Consider the following 18,394-nt stretch of genomic DNA (forward strand, 5'->3'; position numbering starts at 1 on the left):
CTGTTGCCAGGTCTTCTAGCTCTCTGGATAGAGATAGTCATCATTAATTTTGCTTCTTTAAATCCCTCATTCATAGTCATGAGGTAAGGAAAAATCCTAAGTTCTAAACCCCCTGGGTATTTACGGGGAGAATTTCCAAGGTACTGAAATAGTGTGTTCATTGAGAGTATGCATCATATTCTGTACCATTTTCCACTTCTAAGAATCTATCATAAGGAAGATATTTGTTCTTAGAGTTACAAAAGCACCATTTGCTTTCTGTTGGTCACTGCTTTCTGTGGTTTGCCTAGAACATCTTTGCCTCGCTCTGGGTCATGCAGATAATCTCTTATGTTTTCTACTAAAATTTTTAAAATTCTAGCATTTTCATTTAGATATCTGATCCATCTTAAATTAATTTTGTATACCTGTGAGAAAAGTATGGAGTTTTTTTTTTTCTTTTCATACTGATAACCTGTTGTTTAGCATCAATTATCAAAAATATTTTACTTTCAATTTGAGTTGATCGGTGCCTTTGAGGAAATTATAAGTGTAGATTGATCTATGGATTATCTGGTTCCAATTTTATTTTCTACTTGTTATACAAATACAAAACTATCCTGATTACTTTAGCTTCATAGAAAGGGCTGAAGTCTAGTAGTGTTTGTCCTGCAATTTCATCATTCTTTTTCACCTGTTTGGTCAATTCTGTGTTTGTTATTGCATTTCTCTATTCATTTTAGATTTAGCTTATCAATTCCTATTAAAAATCCAGCAGTGCTTATTACTGAGATTGCATCAAATCTATAGATTAATTAGGGCTGAGTTTTCATATTAATAATATTTAGCTTTCTACTCCATGAACATTTTATCTTTGTCCTTTTACTTGGGTCTAATTTAACTAAGCTACATTTTTATTTTTCAGTGTAATAATTTTTCCCATCCTTTTAAAAATTTATTTCACTATGCTTTATACATTTTGAAGCTATCTTAAATGGAATTTTAAAAATATTTTTTAACTGTTGTTTCTGGTATGTAGAATACAATTGACCTTTTAAAAGTGAACATTTATTCTGGAACTTCGTAAATTTGCTTATTAATTTTAGGAATTTCTTTGTTAATTTTTAGGACTTGCTATGTAAACAATCATGTCTGAGATTAAGGATTGTTTTAACACATCCTTTCTCATCTGTATACTTTTATTACTTTTCCTGTTTTCTGTCCCCTCCATATTATGTTAAATAGAAAGGATGAGAGAGAACCAAAACAACCCAAATGTTTATCAACAAGTGAATAGAAACATAATTTATGGTATATTCATATAATACAATGCTACTTAGCAATAAAAATAAATGAACCGTTGATACACGCAACAAAGTGCTTAAGTCTCAATCATTTAGGTCAGTTAAATAAGTCAGAAAAATGAATACATACTGCATGAATTTATTTATATAAGATTCTGGAAGATACAAAATCATCTGTAGTGAAAGAAAGCAGATTAGTGTTTGTCTGGTGATGGAAGGAATCGTGGACAAAGGAAAGCAGATGCAGGAAATACAAAGAGACACAAGAAATTTTGCAGGGAGGGGTGAGTGATATATTTATTTTCCTGATTGAGGTGATGACTGGTGATGTCAAAGTTTTTCAAATTTTATACTTTAAATGTAATTTATTGTAAGTGAATTGTAAATCACGATGGCTGTAAAATGTTTTAAAAAATGTAAAAAAAATGACACACCTGGAAATTAAAATCCTTCTTCTGAACAATTATTAGGTAAAAAGAAAATGTAAGTCATTTAAACATATTGCAGTGACTTTGTAAGTAAAGGTATATAGTACAGGTACTTGATTAGACAGTCAGACTAACGGAATAAAATGGCAAGTCCAGAAATAGATACAACCAAATTTAGAAATATAGTATGTGACAAATCTGATATCTCAATCACTGGATGAAAGTATAATTTTAATCATTGTTGTTAGGACAACTGAATAGCCATTTGGAAAAAAATACAATTATATCCGTTTCTCACACTATACACAAGTATAAACTTCAAATGAATCATAATTCTATGGGTATTCCATTCAGATGTTTCATATATCAATTTTATTCATTTCTATTGCTGAGTAATACAGTAACAGATAGGCCATGATTTAACTACTCTTCTGTTAATGTATATCAGAGGTGTTTCCAGCTTTTGATTATTATAAATGAAGCTTCTGTAAACACTCATGTACAGACCTTTTTGTGTACATAAGTCTTTGTTTCTCTAGGCTATCCAGGAGCTCAATAACTCTATCATATGGTAGCTATTAATCAATTGCAAAGCTACCATGAGGTTAAAGACAAAAGTGGCTAAAAATAACTATAACTAAAACAATTAGTAAAGGTTTACACAAAATAAAAAACATATAAAATGTGACATCAAAATATAAAATGTGGGAGAAGGGGATTAAAAGTGTGTAGTTTTAGAATGTGTTCAATCTTAACTTACTATCAACTTAAAATAGACCTTTTTACATATACGGCTGATATAAGTGAGCCTCATGGTAACCACAAAGCAGAAATCTATAGTAAATACAAAAAATGAATGATACTGGAATCTAACTATAACACAAAAGAAAGTTATTAAACCACAAGGAAGGAGAGCAAGAGAAGAAGAAAGGAACAGGGTGTAACTACAGAAACAACCAGAAAACAATTATCAAAATGACAGTAAGTATATACCTATCTGTAATTACTGTAAATTAAAATGAACTAAATGATACAATTAAAAATATAAAGTGGCTTAATGGGTAAAAAACCAAAATCCATCTATATGCTGCCTATAGGAGACTTCAGATATAAGGATACACACAGACTGAAAGTGAAGGGATGCAAAAGATAATCCACGCAAAAAGAAACCAAAATAAAGCTGGGGTAGCTATACCTATATCAGAAAGCAGACTTGAAAAAATAAAAGACAAAACAGGCATTACATATAAGGTCAGTTCAGCAAGAAGATATAACGTGAATCTAATCATTAGGAAACATAAGACAAATGCAAAATTGGAAATGATTTATGAAGAAAAAAAGAGAAGTGAGTTCTTCAAAAATGTCATAAAAGCCAAAGAACAGCTATGGAATTTCCAGATTAAAGGAAACCAAAAAGACATAGCAGCTAAATGCAACAGCTGACCCTAGATTGGCTACTCTCCTAGAGGGAAAAATGCTGTAAAGAACATGATTAGTTCAAATGGCAAATTGGAAAATTGGTAATAAATTAGATTAAGGCTATATTAGTGTTAAATTTACTGAGGTTGATAAAAGTACTTCGTTATACAGAGAAATATCACTACTCATAAAATGTATAGTGAAATAACCACTTAAAGGGACATGATATACGTATATTATCCTCAAATGGCTCCTGTCTCTCTGTCTGTCTGTAGATCAAATTATAAAGCAGTTGAACTAAATGTTAATGATAAATAAATCTAAGCAAAGGACATACAGGTATTTTGTTTTATTCTTTTTCATGTGACTTTCCTGCATGTTTGAAGTTATTCCCAAATTAATTTTTAATTAAATACTTTCCATTGTTGCATTAATTAATAAAATTGATCCCTGAAAATATTGCTAGCCATTGACTTTCCTGTTCTCAGTCTTGCTGTCCTGATCTGAAAAATAGGGGTAATATTATTATGTACCTAATGATGTTGTTGTGAAGGTTAAAAATAGTAATAAATGATGCAAACGATGCTTGGAAAGTGCGTGGTAAGTAGTGAGCACTCCATAAATAATAGTTTTCATTGTGTGCTTGCTGTGGTGGTGATGGCAGTGGTGGTCATTACCATCATCATTGTTAGAGACCAAAGCACAGGGATCCAGGGACTACATGACAGATCAGACTGATGCCAAGCACCTTGATTCTCATTTCTGCTCTTTTCTACTGTGTTACATTTCTTGATTTGAGTTTGGTCTAATATTTCTAGTGGTAGACCCTAAACTGAAGGAAGCTAATTCCAGCCTTTAATTCCTTTTTGCAGATATGGGCCATGGTAAGCAATATATGTTCAAATGCAAATTCTGTTCTGACTTTATAGATGCATTGGGTCTAGAATCTGAAATAAAAGGGAATAGCTTCAAGTTCCATAATGAAACTTTCTAATATCATTCAGTGTATAGACCCTGAAAAGCCTCCTTTTTGTCTCATAGAAACTTGCACAATTTTGGGGGCAATTTTAAAAATCTTTAATTTATGGTTAACCCTTTATAGTTTACAAAGCATTTTCGTGTGCACTTTAATTCACTCACAGCACAGGGCTTTCCTCAAACTTGGCATTGGACGAATGTTTAAAGAAAATCTGAATTGGATTTGAACTCAGAGTCAGCCTCTAGTCCCAAATATTTACACTTGTGACACGGAATCCATGATTTTGAAAGTACTTTATTTGTTTAAACCATCATAATTTGATTGTTATAAATCCAACTCTACATCTGATAGATCTGTGTGGGATAAATGTTCTGAATTGACTTTTGGTAAGAGCCTATCCTGCTTAGGGAAACAATCTGGAAAGTTTTATTTTTAAGTTTTTCAACTTAGGGACTCATCAGTTAGACTTTGTGCTCAAGAAGGGGGGCTTAAAGGGAAAGAAATCAATTCTAGGCAGAAAATGTTGAGTAGAGGTATCTTTTTTGTTTATTAATTTCAGTGCTTATGAAGAAAACACTTGTCTTTGTCTCAGGCTTGATCCCATCTCCTTTATTTGATTGATTGTTAAATTTATTGATGAGTGAGTTGTTCAGCCGGCATCCCTATCAGCAAGGTCAGTGGACTGATTCCTCAGCGGGGAGGATGGGGTCGGCGTCTGCACAAGCATTTTGAGTATGCAGAACACATCAGCTCAGCCTGAAGCTGGCAGTTAGTACGCGCGCACACACACACGCACACACACACGCACACACGCACGCACACACACAGCAGCGCTTTCCCCTCAAGTGAGGCCGGCGTTAGTAACTGCAGTCCCAGCATCCTAGGCTGAGGGACCAGCAGCCACTGGCTGATTTGTTGGAGGAGCGCTGGAGCCCAGTTTCCGAGGGACCTGGTGACACGCTGCTGTCACAGCTAGTGGCAGACAGCTACTTCTTCCCCACTGCTTCCCCAGCCCCTGGCAAGAGGGCATCCTCTTCCAAAGGCAGGCAGCCCGCGGAGGATGCCGCTCCGTGCTGAAGGTAAGACGGCTTCCTAGTCGCTCTCTGCTAACGTGCCAGCGACCTCACCATCTACTCTCAGGTAGGCGCTTGCAATTTCTCGTTTTAGGTAAGGGAGAACCTTCTCAATCAGGCATTTACTTTGACAGAGACTTTTTCACTATGGGAAGCAGCACGATAAAGGCTTGATAGTTCAGGAATTATTTTTCTGATGGAAGTTTGAATGCAGACGGTAACTCTACTCTCTCCCCACCCTTACAAATCTTCTGCAAATATGGAACTCAGCTTCTACATTGAGCACGTGTGCATTTCTCACCTTCTGAGTAAGTTGACAATTGTTATGCAACTCTGGGTGCATACAATTTAAAGACCTTTAAATATTCTCTTCTCTGGCTGTGAAAAACATACCTCAGTCTTCAAAAATAAATGCCAAGTGATTCAAACTCTTCCTCAGCATTTAACATTCAGTGATGTAGACAGGAGTGAAAGTTGCTGAATCACAGAAGTTTAATATTCATGCAAATTGCTGTATTTGTGAGAGAAAGCCCGGAAGCAAGTGTCTTTTCATCTTTCTGAGCTCTTATACATATCGGGATAATGTGACTTTGAAGCAGGGAAGTTTTGGGTTGAGATAAGTCTGTCTGTTGTGATAAGGTGGGTAAATTAATTATTTGACAAGGTAAAGAATTCACTGAAGGGGATTTCTTCTCCTAAAATGAGCTAGCTTCTAGGGTTGCATTCTTAGCTAACAGATGTATCATTGTAAAAACTCCAAACAAAACTATGGCTTCTTGATTTGAGTATCCTTGCCTTAGTGATGTTGATCTGCATGTTATTGATAACCCCTGACATTTCTTGACTTGTTTTGTTAACGAAAATTCTAAGTAAAAAAATTTAATAGAGAAAATTTTAAACAGTTTTAACATCTCCATCACTTAATATTTATTTTAATCATTTCATGCACATCATCCCATAGGAAGTTTTGTGAGAAAATAATATCCATAATTTAGTCATCTGAGTTGAAATGATCATAAGCAAAGTGTCTGTTAGGAGACAGGCATCCTATGTGCAAGTCAGGCTCACAGTACATCTGAGTTATTGTTGAGTTCAGAAGTGAGGGTTTAAAGAAGTTTGTGCATAAACAGCAAATTAATCAGAGGATGTGGGTTTCTGTGACCATGTTTTTACAGACCAGTACTTTGCGTTCTGCTGCACTTATAAAAGTTAGTGTCTTTTTTTGTTACCCTTCTGGGAAGTGCCTCTGTGCTACTGCATGTCTTGATGTCATGTCTGTCTTGATGTGGATGACCTCGCTTCTTGTATGAGAGCATGGCACGTGACTTTAGGCAGATCTAGGGTTATGCTTGAAAGTAAAGGTAACGCATGGGCTCAGGAATTTTCAAGCTTGGCCAGCCCGATGCTATCTCCTCTGATAACTATAGGGACCCTTTGAGGAAAAAAAAGAAAGAAAGAAAAAAAAATCACAAACACACAAAAAAATCAACCAAATAAAACACACACATACACACACACACAAACGTGTGTGAGGCTATCTACTGCCTCTTTGGAAGACAGAGGAAAAGAGAAGAGTTGTCTCCTTCATTTGTCGTTAATGTTTAATGCAACCGATCCCTCTGAAGTACTCAATAGAGATTTTCTGTCCTTGACAAATATTTAACATATGTTTTCTGTCATTGCTTTTGGCTCCCATAACATCTACGGTTTTTACACTGGCTACTCTTAAAGTAACTGGGCAACATAGATTCTACAGTCTGCTTTCTAGCAGCAAACACAGCAAGAAAGCACAACTTTACTTTTTTGCTACTTCACACTTGGATTTATATTCAAACTTGGGATAAACCTGCTCATATTACTTTTCCCACGTTGTTTGTGGCAGCGGTTGGCTCAGCCCAAGGTATCAATATTACTGCTAGTAAAATCAGGAAATCAGAAGCAGCAAGGGACAGAAGGGCACATCATTCTTTTTTTTCATGTCAGGTGGGTGGTGTGTACTGGGGATGGAATCATGGAGTGGGGAAGAGGATACTCTCTTTTTGTTTTTCTTTTGCTAATAATGCCCAATTCAGCAAGCAACCGAAGAGATCCAAAGATGTGATCTTAATCAGGCCTTCTGAGGAGGAGCAAGGTACTTTAATTCAGTTGTTGAGCTATCTTTTTCATGCTTGGTTTCCCTCAGTCCACCACTTTGCTCAGGTAGGTTTGTGAGGCAGGTAAAGGGTTAACCAGTTGCTCCTACATTATGGATCACTATTCAGAGCTGTCTTTGCTGAGAGGGAATCAATTTCATTTTATTTGAAGCCAGAGGTGATGATCCTCTATCACTGTTGGCTTCTAGTCACCAGCCTTCTTAATTTTAAAACACTTTTTTCCTGCTCTATATCTGATAATCTTTCCTGGATAGCTTGGTGAATTGGTGTCTTGGGGGATTTTAAAAAATAAAGGCCAGATGAACATTACAGATTAATTCAAAGAAGAGGGTTAATGTTCAGTGCTGCTATATTCCATATATTTCAGTTCTCAGCAGTCAAAGGGGTAAGTTTGATGCTGCTGTCCACAGACATTTCTAAACATGCATGGTGAATTTGCAGACCTATGCTGACCAAGGCAAAAAGAAGAGAAGGAAACAAATACAAGCAACATTTATAAGCTTTCATGAAATGCAAACAGGTGCTGAATAGCGAGAAAACCATGTAGTTATACTCACAAGCTGATTTTCCCCAAATTGCCTTGGATTATACACTAGCTGTAACAATGGCATATTGTATGCACCCTTCAGGGCTGCACTGAGTGATAGCTGTAAATTAGAATGAAGAGAAGAAAATGCTCTACAGTTTCAGTATTGAAGAGAATTAGGATCCAGATGGTAAAGCTTTTTATAGCAATACATTGGATGGTGTTACAAGCTTCTGTGGCTACTGTCCTATTATATTCTCTCTGCTAAAATGCAGTTTGGTGGAGAAATTGATTGCAAAGAGCCATCTTGCAAACCTAAGAAACTGAATTTCCTCTCCATTTTAAATTTCCCACCTTTGTTGGCTTATTTTTATTTCCCTAATTCTTAACTTTTCTTCCACTCAAATTCCAAATACAATCAAAAGTAAATAATGTGCTTTTTTAAAAAATTAAAAAAAAATTAAAATGGTACTTTCCTTTCTCTCTCACTCCTTTTTCCCATTGGGTATCTTTCTCATATTATGAATTTGAAAAGCATATGAGAATGTTTGGACATGGATGTAGAATAGTTATTAGGTGTCCATCTGGCTTTCTAAATGTCTCTAGTCTAAGAACAACTCTTCTAATTACCCTATTTCTGTAAAGACAATTCTGATGAGAATTGATGGGGAGTAGCACAGATATTTCCTTGTCAAGACTTTAATTTTGTTTTGAAGGGATCCTTTTTACTCCTTTCTGTTCTCTCTAATGAGAATCTCATTGCCTCCAACCTCTGGGGTCACAGAGACATCTCTACTCAGGCATAAATATAGAGAGTGAGCCACCTAGTGGTGATGAAAAGTAATTTTGCTCTTCGTAGCTGAGCCTTTCAAGTTGATGGACGGGGCATTGCTAATTCTCTGTTTCATTGCAAAAACGTGTTGGTTTTGTGAAAGCTTCCTTTACTGGTATTTTATGCCTTCAAATCAATTGTTTAGTTACAATACAAATTTATTCACTTCATGCTTCATGTTTCTAACCTGATATGAGCTATCTCTTTTACCTCAAATTTTTATTTCTTGTATGCATATATTTTTAAAATGCTATTTTTCATGTATTTAATAATACATATTTTATACATATGTTATGCATATTAAAGTATCAAGATACTTCAATAAAGAAAATAGTTTATAAAGAAAGCAGTAAAATGACATGTTTCCCCAGGGTATATACACTGCATTTTGAACAGCTTGTATATAAAAATAGGTTAATATATCTACATGTTTATGCTTGAGAAAATATTCTTAATATCTCTGAATATAAACATATGTAAAGGATAAAGGAAAAAATATACATATACATACATCACTGTATGCCTTTGTTTTATATCAAAATAGGGTTATCAGGTGTCATTTTCTATACATTTTTAAGACTGATCTAGCTAATCAGTTATCAAGGCTACAACAGCCCATGCCTTATTTCCTTACTCCTTTTCAGATTAGCTCTCTCTGTACTTCAGATCAGCACTGGCATTAGTATAGGAGGCTTATCTGTTGGCTGGAAACAGCTCTTTGGAAAGGTTGTGACTGAGGGTATGCCTTTGGGAAATGGAATTCTCCAAATACATACAGAAGTGTGAAGGTACTGTGCAAATAAATAACATGATTATTCCAGGTGATTATTTGCAGTTTAGAAGAACTGGTAGCAGATGGGGGAGCTCTTGTTAAACCAGAATTTGTTTTAATTGTATTTTACTCTGAGCAAAAAGGAAAACAAATTTGAGAAGTCCAGTGGCAGGTAATTGGGTTAAATCTTTCAATCACAATTTAGCAATGGCACTATTTAAAGAGCATCCTGGCTAGGATCAAGTGTGTCAATTTGCTTTCTAGTTCTTAAATCCAGTCTCCTGAGCAGCCCCTGTCTTATCAATGCTGTTCTTCAACTCACTCATTTATTGGGGCACCCAGCCAAAATAAACTAATAACTCTCTGTGGGCATTGTTTTAAAACAAATAGCAGAAAGACATTGTTGTGAAACTTTTCCTTCCAAGGAAGTTATCTATGGCTTGAAATAAGAATACAGACACAAATTAATGATTTCTGATTTAATTCCAAGAAAGTTATGCAGTGCTCTACTTGTTTGAGACTTAAATTCACATGTCTTTTTCCATTTATTGTTTTTGAAGTAGAATCAGGTAGAATAAAATCGTTCCATTCATCAAGGGCCAACTCCCAAGTCTTTGTGAGGAAATATAAAGAGCACATTAAAATAATTTCAATATAACAGATAATAACCTTGAATATTCAAGCCTTTAGAAAATTTCCACTGTTAGGTGTTCCTGAAAATTATTTAAAAGTTTGTGATTTACCAATGACTTTTCATTTAAGCTTTTTCCCATGTGCATCAGTGATGGGAAGTGCAATCTTGATCAGACTTTACTGTGATTTTCTCAAGCCAACATTCCTCCCCTTGTAAGTCTCTAAACTAGAAATTGGTGATGTGTCTTACTACATGCACACAGTACTGTAACCATTTTAATATATTTCAAGATGATGGATAGTAAGCAACACGAATATTCATGCATAAAAAATAGGGGAAAAAGGAATAAACAAGCATGACTTTAGGATTTGAAGCATTGCAATGAAAGCAACTCCCCCCCACCACCCCCAACTCTGTCCCTCTCTCTCCTTCTCTCCCATCCTCCTCCCATACCTGCCTCCTTTCTTCTTTCCTTTTTCTATTTTCTCCTACCAATCCAATATACTTATTTAACCTCCTCGTTTTCCATTTAAGGATCTAAAAAATCCTCAGTCAACATTCACTCTCCGTATTGTGATGCATTTGGTTAATTATTTTCCACAATGTCCTTTAAATGTATGTAAATTAGACTTTTGATGAACTGGAATATTTTACAGATTCTCTGCATAAATCACACCAGATTAAAAAAATCAACCTGTTTAAGCAGCAGGCTATTTTTGGACCTTCTTCATTTGCTTCGGAGTCTGAGGGCATCTCAATGCTGCTGTCTTCCAGTATATGCCTTCAGGGGCAGGCAGCCTGCACACTTTTCAGAGAACATATTCTTCTGTTTACTTCTGACTTTAAAGAAAACTTATTACACTCCTGCTGTGTCAACTGAAGCTTTGAATGAGCGGGTGTGGCAATGTAAAGTCTCTTCTTCTCTAGGTTGGTTTTCAAACGAAACGTTTATTGATGAATAGGTTTATGTAGTTGCATTTATAATCATATTCACTAGAATCATTATTATTTAATTAGTAGCAATAATTTAGAAAACCACCCCACTCTTCTATGCAGTGATCCAAAATGCATTCTTAAAATGATTGTAAATTGTCTTACTGAAAACTCAAGTAATAAAGTGCTTAATGAATCTAAATAAAATCTGTCATTTAGGACAACTCACCTGTCTTACCTACTAAAGCTAGAAAGATTATCAGGTCATTTTTCCTATTACATTTCAAAATACCCAGAAACAGTGACTATATTCTATACTCATGGTTTTCCTTAATTTTAGGCTGAAAAATTTCCAATCCATATTTGTTCTTCATGAGGACTACTTTAAAAAATTTGATCCTCTGCTATTATCACTGTTTTCTGCATTCTTTATTATCCTCCTTGAATGTATCAACAATGTAAAAACAATATTTCCAATACAAAAATGAAAGTAATATGCCCAATGCTACTTCATATTTTTGGGCTTTTGTTTTACAGGAATTGGGTAGAAAATGGTTTCTTGGTAAATGCAAATAACAGTCTTAACTGTGGGGGAAGGGATTTGGTGTTAACAGCTCTCTTAGCAGGCTCAGTCATGCCTGCTGAATGGCAATCTGACATAGGAAGTACCAAATCTTTAGCTCAGGTCTTGAGAAATAAAGTTAATCAGCCAAGGAGAACAGGAAATGCTATACCAGTTTACAGACCCACCAATCTGGGTGTGTCTCCATTTTCAGACTTCAGAAGAGCATCGTCTTGGGCACAGGGATGACAATTTCACATCATTCTGATTTCACTGACCACCTGGGCTCCTTATCCAGGTTTTCCTATGCTCACCACAGATTTCACATTTGTAGTGAAGTGTGACTGATGTGTCTCAGATCTTCTGGACTACCCTTATTTTTGGTTTTTGTTCAGCAAGTGAGTGTACCCTTCAATCACAGATTTAGGTAAAGAAAGAAAAAGGACTGAGGTGAAGATTAAAAGGACACAGTCTCCCACCTAAAATGATACATCAACCACTCTCATTTATCTTTAAAATAGATATGGGGGTAAAAAAACATAAACAAAAACAAGAACAAAGATTTAAGTAACAATTGCAATTTTGCCTTTGTTAACATCCCCAAGCAAAATCACTTTTCAACATTTAGAATCCTTTGTATATTTTCTGCCTTATAGTTTAGAGAAAAATAAGAATAACTTTCCCAAGTTTACAGCTGTTTAATATATACAAAACTTTCACAAGTATTTTATGGGTTATGTCTCTTCCCCTCTGCAAATTTCTTGAGGTTAATGGCTATTTCACATAGATCAGTGTTACTGAAAATCTTTACAATGATAAAAATTACCTGGCATGCTTTAAAAAAATAGTAGCTTTCCAGGAACTGCCCATGGAAATTTATTTTCATTTAGGGTTTCTAGAGTGGTATACTAGAATTCGTATTTTTAGTTAATAGTTTGTATAATCACAATCATAAAAGATTGGCAAACACTGAGAGAGAACTTTGTGTGTTCCACTGTGCCTTGCACATAGTAGGTACTTTAAAAAATATTAGCTAAGTTATGCCTTATTAGACCTTTCCTGATGATACCTTTTTAAACCTTGAATCAGTGATCCGACCTAATTAGCTTAGCCACTCTGCCCTGTGTTATCAATAAATTAAATAAGTGAGTCTTCTATGTCTCCTGCTTTTATCTATGATGTTGAGTAGGATGGAGTTCAACAACCTGCTAGAAATCTCCCTCTAGTTTGGCATTGAATCAATAATGTACATTAATTATTGTCAGTTCTTCAACTACAAAGCCTACAACTACAAAACCGCATTCTCCATTCTACGTGCTTTCATTCTATTAGTGAGGATTTATCTCAATTAAGACTTTGTCAAATCTTTACTGAAATTACTATCTCTTAAAATAACTCCTAAGTATGGAAATCTGTTGAAAAAAGTTTTGTTGACACAGTTTTTTATAAACCCATGTAGGCGTCTAATAATCACTACTTCTTTTTGAAATCTTTACAAACTCTGCATAATAATCCTTTATAGGATTTTGTTGCAGGGTTGGTGATAAGCTTACGAATTCACTTTTCTTCATCAGTCTTCAGAAACTCTCCTGTTCTCTGAGATTTTTGAATAATTACCAAGAGCACTTTTACTGTCAATTTTACTGTCACATCTCATGAGCACCATGCTTAATATGTGTTCTGTAATTACATCTTTACCTCTTATTGGTGTATATCCAGTCTGGACTACAATTGTGTTAGTGTTTATAGTATGAATGGATACTTTTTCATTGAAGTCAAAAATTTATTGGTTGGGGACATGAGGAGGTGGGGAAGGAAAAGCTGGAATACAGTGGGAGAGTGGTGTTGACATTTATATATACACTATCAAGTAAGGTGAATAGCTGGTGGAAAGCAACTGCCTGACACAGAGAAATCAACTTGATGATTGCTGATGACCTAGAGGGGTGGGATAAGGAGGGTAGGAGGGAGGCTCAAGACGGAGGCGATATGGGGATATATGTATAAATACAGCTGATTCACTTTGTTGTACAGCAGAAACTGGTACAGTGTAAAGCTATTATACTCCAATAAAGATTGAAAACAAATTTGTTGAGTAATTTGGTTGCTATTAGTTTTTATTGAAAATTACATCATTTTCAAAATGGCCAAAGGAAGTTAACTCATCCTTCCATATACTTGTTTATATTATAAACATGCTTAAAGTAGCTTTTAAAAAATTATTTTTAGCATTTTTAGAGATTTCGGTTCAGTCTAGATTTTAACCTTGGTGAAAAAAATTATGTAGGTAATTTTATCTATTTCAATGTTCTTTTAATCCCTAGATCTGCATGAGTACTAAAAACTTGGACTTATGCCACTTATATAAATTCTTTAAACATATAACCTGACGTTCAGTCAAGACCAAGAAATAAATAGCTTTAGGAAGCCGTGATATGAGTACTATATTTGATGAGTGTAATATTTTATGCAAATTTGGGGACATTATAACACTGTTAGAGCAGTAAGTTCAAAACTTAACTCCTATTTGCCTCTGACATTTTGCATTTGTGAGGCCTTTACAAAGACATCTTGAGACATAATCAGAATTAGAAAAAAAAGTGTTAACAGGTGAAATCGTAATGGTCCACAAAAAAATGAAAATCCCAGTGTATTACCAATAGGAAAAAGTTACATTTTTGTGAGGTATTTTTTTAAGTAAAATCATCTGATGAGAGGTAGTTGGTATTTAGATTTGTTTAAAAAAAAACAGCCAAGGCACACTAGTTATGAATTACAGGATTCCAGAAAGATAAAAATTATATACAACAGGTGAATTTTATGGTCAATATTGGTATATTGAGTAGTTTCTAAAAAACATATTATTTTATTTCTACCTGTGGCTATTCCCTGGGGACAAGTGAGGAAATCTCTTTAGGTTGATAAATATTTGATTTTTTTTTCAATTATACTTTCAGTTTGCTATCGGGAGGGAAGACTCAGAATGTGGTAGGGAAGTATCAAGGGAGTATGAGTAACTGTTTCATAGACTGAGTTTGAATATTATTTTGCCTGTGTAAAAACAGACTGTTTTCTCTAAATCTTTCTCCTAGTATCAGTATTTCCTTCTTGGACAATACAACTCAAAGCAACATAGTAAAACCATCAACTTAACATGTTTTCATAAACTGTGGGAAGGATATGGTAAATTTGGCTTATATTAAATATACTCTTTATGGAATGTTGAAAGGCCACGGATATCCTGCCTTTGGTGGCCACAAACATATTTATTTCCCCTAAACTTATAAGAGAATCCTAATTAGGAGCCTTTATTTAGGGAAAGCAAAGAAAATAGGCACAAAAGTTTCTGTATGATTCCAAGATAAGGCCTACTTCACAGGAGCAGAGTGTGAGTGTGTCAGGGAAATATCTTTCACTTCCTTTCATTTTCATGTCTCTAGGTTGTACATAATTTAAAGCTCTTGCTTGGCTAAGCTTTTGTAGAGAAAAAAACATTAAATAAAATAGAGTTAAAAAAAAAGAAGCAAAACTGAAGCTTAGAGAGTGAATCTATGATTGAGATTCAAACCCTCAGTACTTGAATTATCTTCTCTGCAGGAGCAGAAGAAATTGAGATCAGGGTCAGAATTCAGATGTATTATGGATGGTCAGAATAAAATGCTCACACAACATCCCGAGTCACAAGATGTGAAGCACTGAGCTAATATGACATCTGAAAGACAGCCTCAGAGAGAGGTAATGTAGACAATCTACAAGGAACTCGTAGGACTGCCTCACACAATCCTGATACTCAAGTTCCTTTCTATAAAACAAAAAAAAAGTGGTCTCTAAGATTAAAGAGCACAATGCCTCACCTTCCATCTTTTTTTTTTCCAGTTCACTGCATCTCTCCTCTGTCACCATGGTTGCCATGTGAACTCCTGACCAGTCAAATGTGTCAGTGCAGGCAGAAATCAGCAGAGGGAGGACCAGTGTTTCTGGTAGTTTGGTTTTAACTTTACCTTTTTGTGGCAGATTCTGTGTTTAGTATTTCATGAGTGTTGTTTAGTTTCATCTTCAAACCAATCCTAGGAGATGAGGTCTATGATTAGTTCCCTCTCAGAGATAAGGAAATTGAGACCCTGGGAGGTTATGAAAAGGTCACAGAAATTCTAATCAAGAAACCTTAGCTTCATTGATAATTGGTGATATATTTAGGACCAGAATCTAGATATTCCTTTATCCTTTGATCTATCCCCAGCACACTATTTTCTAGTTCATATTATAGCAAGTGCAGCTACGTGAATGCCTACTTCTAAACTACCCCTAAACCTTTTTCCTAGGGTCTGTGAGAGGTAGTAGAGTGTGGTGCTTGATTTCAAAAACCAGGTTCATATCATGTTTCTTTGTTCCAACAGAGTGACCTCAAGTGAGTTATCTAACCTCTGTGTGTGGGTAAGTTTCCTGATCTGTAAAATGGGATAATAGTGTCTTCCTGATGAAGTTGGAGTGAGGATTAAATGTGTTCACACGGGTATATAAATCACTTAGAATGGTGCTTGACACATAGTGAGTACTTTCTAAATGTTAGGATAAATTTCTTCTGTTTTCATCTCAATAATTAAAAAAAAAAAGTCTCATAGCTTCCAGAGTTTGTTTTTTCCTATTTCTTGTTGTGTTTCATATAATTCTTTATTCTGTACAGCACAAGACATAGACGTGTTTTCCAATTCTGCATGGGATGCTAGGGATATAGAGAAGACTGTAGCATGGTCCCTAAGCTCAGGAGCTTGGACAGGTGACAACATACTTGAAAAGAACATGGCTGGTGTTAGAACTAAGATGCCATGGCAGTAAGTATCCATTCTACTGGAAGAAGGTTGCATAAAAGTTGCAGCTATTGAACTTGGTTTCAATGCAGAAATTCACAAGGTCAAAAGTATGTGTGAAAAGTGTTCCAGGCCCTAGGACCAACATTTATGGAGATAAGAGAACAAATAGGTTTTGTTGTTGTTGTTGTTTTATCTTGTTTTGTTTTTGAGAATAGGTAGAGGATAAATGCAGGGCAGAGATGGAGGTGAGCAAAGATATGATATTGCAAGAGGCAGGCAAGTGCCAAAATGCAGATAAATTCTATCCCACACTAAGAAGGTTTAGTGAATTTTTAAGCCAGAGAGGGACATAGTGCTCAAAGGTATCTCAAAGCAATAATGGACTGTGGCAACACTAATTGCAAGGAAGGCAAAGATGCCAATCTTCCAAAAATGTATCATCTTCCTGCAATTAAAAATAATTGGATTTTATCTTACTGGAAAGAATAAGATGTTATTATTCTTTCTATGGGTACTGCTGTGATTCTCTATGTATGCTCCTAGGGATTCTCTATAGGGAAAGGGACATTAAGGGAAGAATAATTTTGAACTGACAAACAGTAAGACTCCTCCAAGGAGGTGTTACAAAATTCATCATTATGGTTACTCAGTGCCAGTGTGCAAGTGATAAATTATTCTATCCTTTTTCAATAGTAAATTACACTAATAACATTCCAACTTTATTCAGAGTCTAAAAATTTGTTCTGTGGATAGTGGGGCTCTCTACTTCCCATGACTATCCTGTTCTCTGTGGCATAATTTTTTAAACAATTATTAAAATTAAAGTGATATAATATAAAGAATGTAATGTATTCTAGATGACTTGAGGCTGCAAGGTAGTAGAAGAGACTAAAAAATAGTCCATTTTTTATTTCTCTAGATTGGCTAAAGTTCCTGTTCCTTAGAAATTTGGTGATGTCTAATTTATTTAATTTGGTGATGTCACATATTTATTGGATTATCAAATTGACTAAATAACTTGTTTTCCCCTATATATTGAAGGATTTCACGTCCAACATTCTCTCTCTCCTTTCCTCACCATTCATCTATTTATCTCTTTTGCCATAGAAGAAAAAAATATTCTCATTGAGTAGAAAAAACTTTTCACTCAGAATTTGACCTGGCTGTGAATCCTGTATCCCTCACTGACTAGATGTGTGGTTTTAAAACATTAGTAAAGGTTCCTGGTTTCCATTTCCTTACCTTCAAAATACAGACAATATTTATGTCATAAGTTTGCTGTAAAAAAGGAAATGAAGTAGTATGTTAACATAATTATCTACCTGAAATATCAGAAATTCTCAAACATCAATTGGTCCTGGATCCTAATTATGATTTGGTTAAATAGCCAATGATGCTACAACTATTCATAATTTATGTTATCTTAGAAATTCGGAATTAATTTTAATAGTTGCGACTATTGACCTTGGTTTTGATGGAGAAATTCACAAGGTGAAAAGTGTGTGTGAAAAGTCTTCCAGGCCCTAGGACTAATACAACATTTATGGAGAGATGAGAACAAATGGTTTTGGCCATTACATGAATTGATGAATTCTGTATATACTTAGGTTAAAAAAAGTAATTTTATGACAATGATAAGATTATGTTTTCCTGATGTCTTGGACTATGAATTCCTTGAGACTTGTGTATTGTCTTATTCATCTTTGTATTCTCAAGATGTGGCATTGACCAGACTCATCCTAAGTGAAAAAACATGTTGAATGAATTTTTTAAAAACTGATATATATTAGAAAAGACTATTTGGCCTTATTAAATCATGTAGCATCTAAAGCATGCTGTTCACCTCAGTGACTAAACACTTAAAAACATGATTTATTTTTAAACCATATTTCACCACCATACCAAATTGATACAAGTTAACTGTGTTATCTCTTTCAGTAACATTTTTATGAGATAGTAAATGGAGTTATATATAGTAATCATTGGAAA

This window comes from Hippopotamus amphibius, chromosome 9 (assembly GCF_030028045.1).
Source record: "Hippopotamus amphibius kiboko isolate mHipAmp2 chromosome 9, mHipAmp2.hap2, whole genome shotgun sequence".
Taxonomy (NCBI): Eukaryota; Metazoa; Chordata; class Mammalia; order Artiodactyla; family Hippopotamidae; genus Hippopotamus; species Hippopotamus amphibius.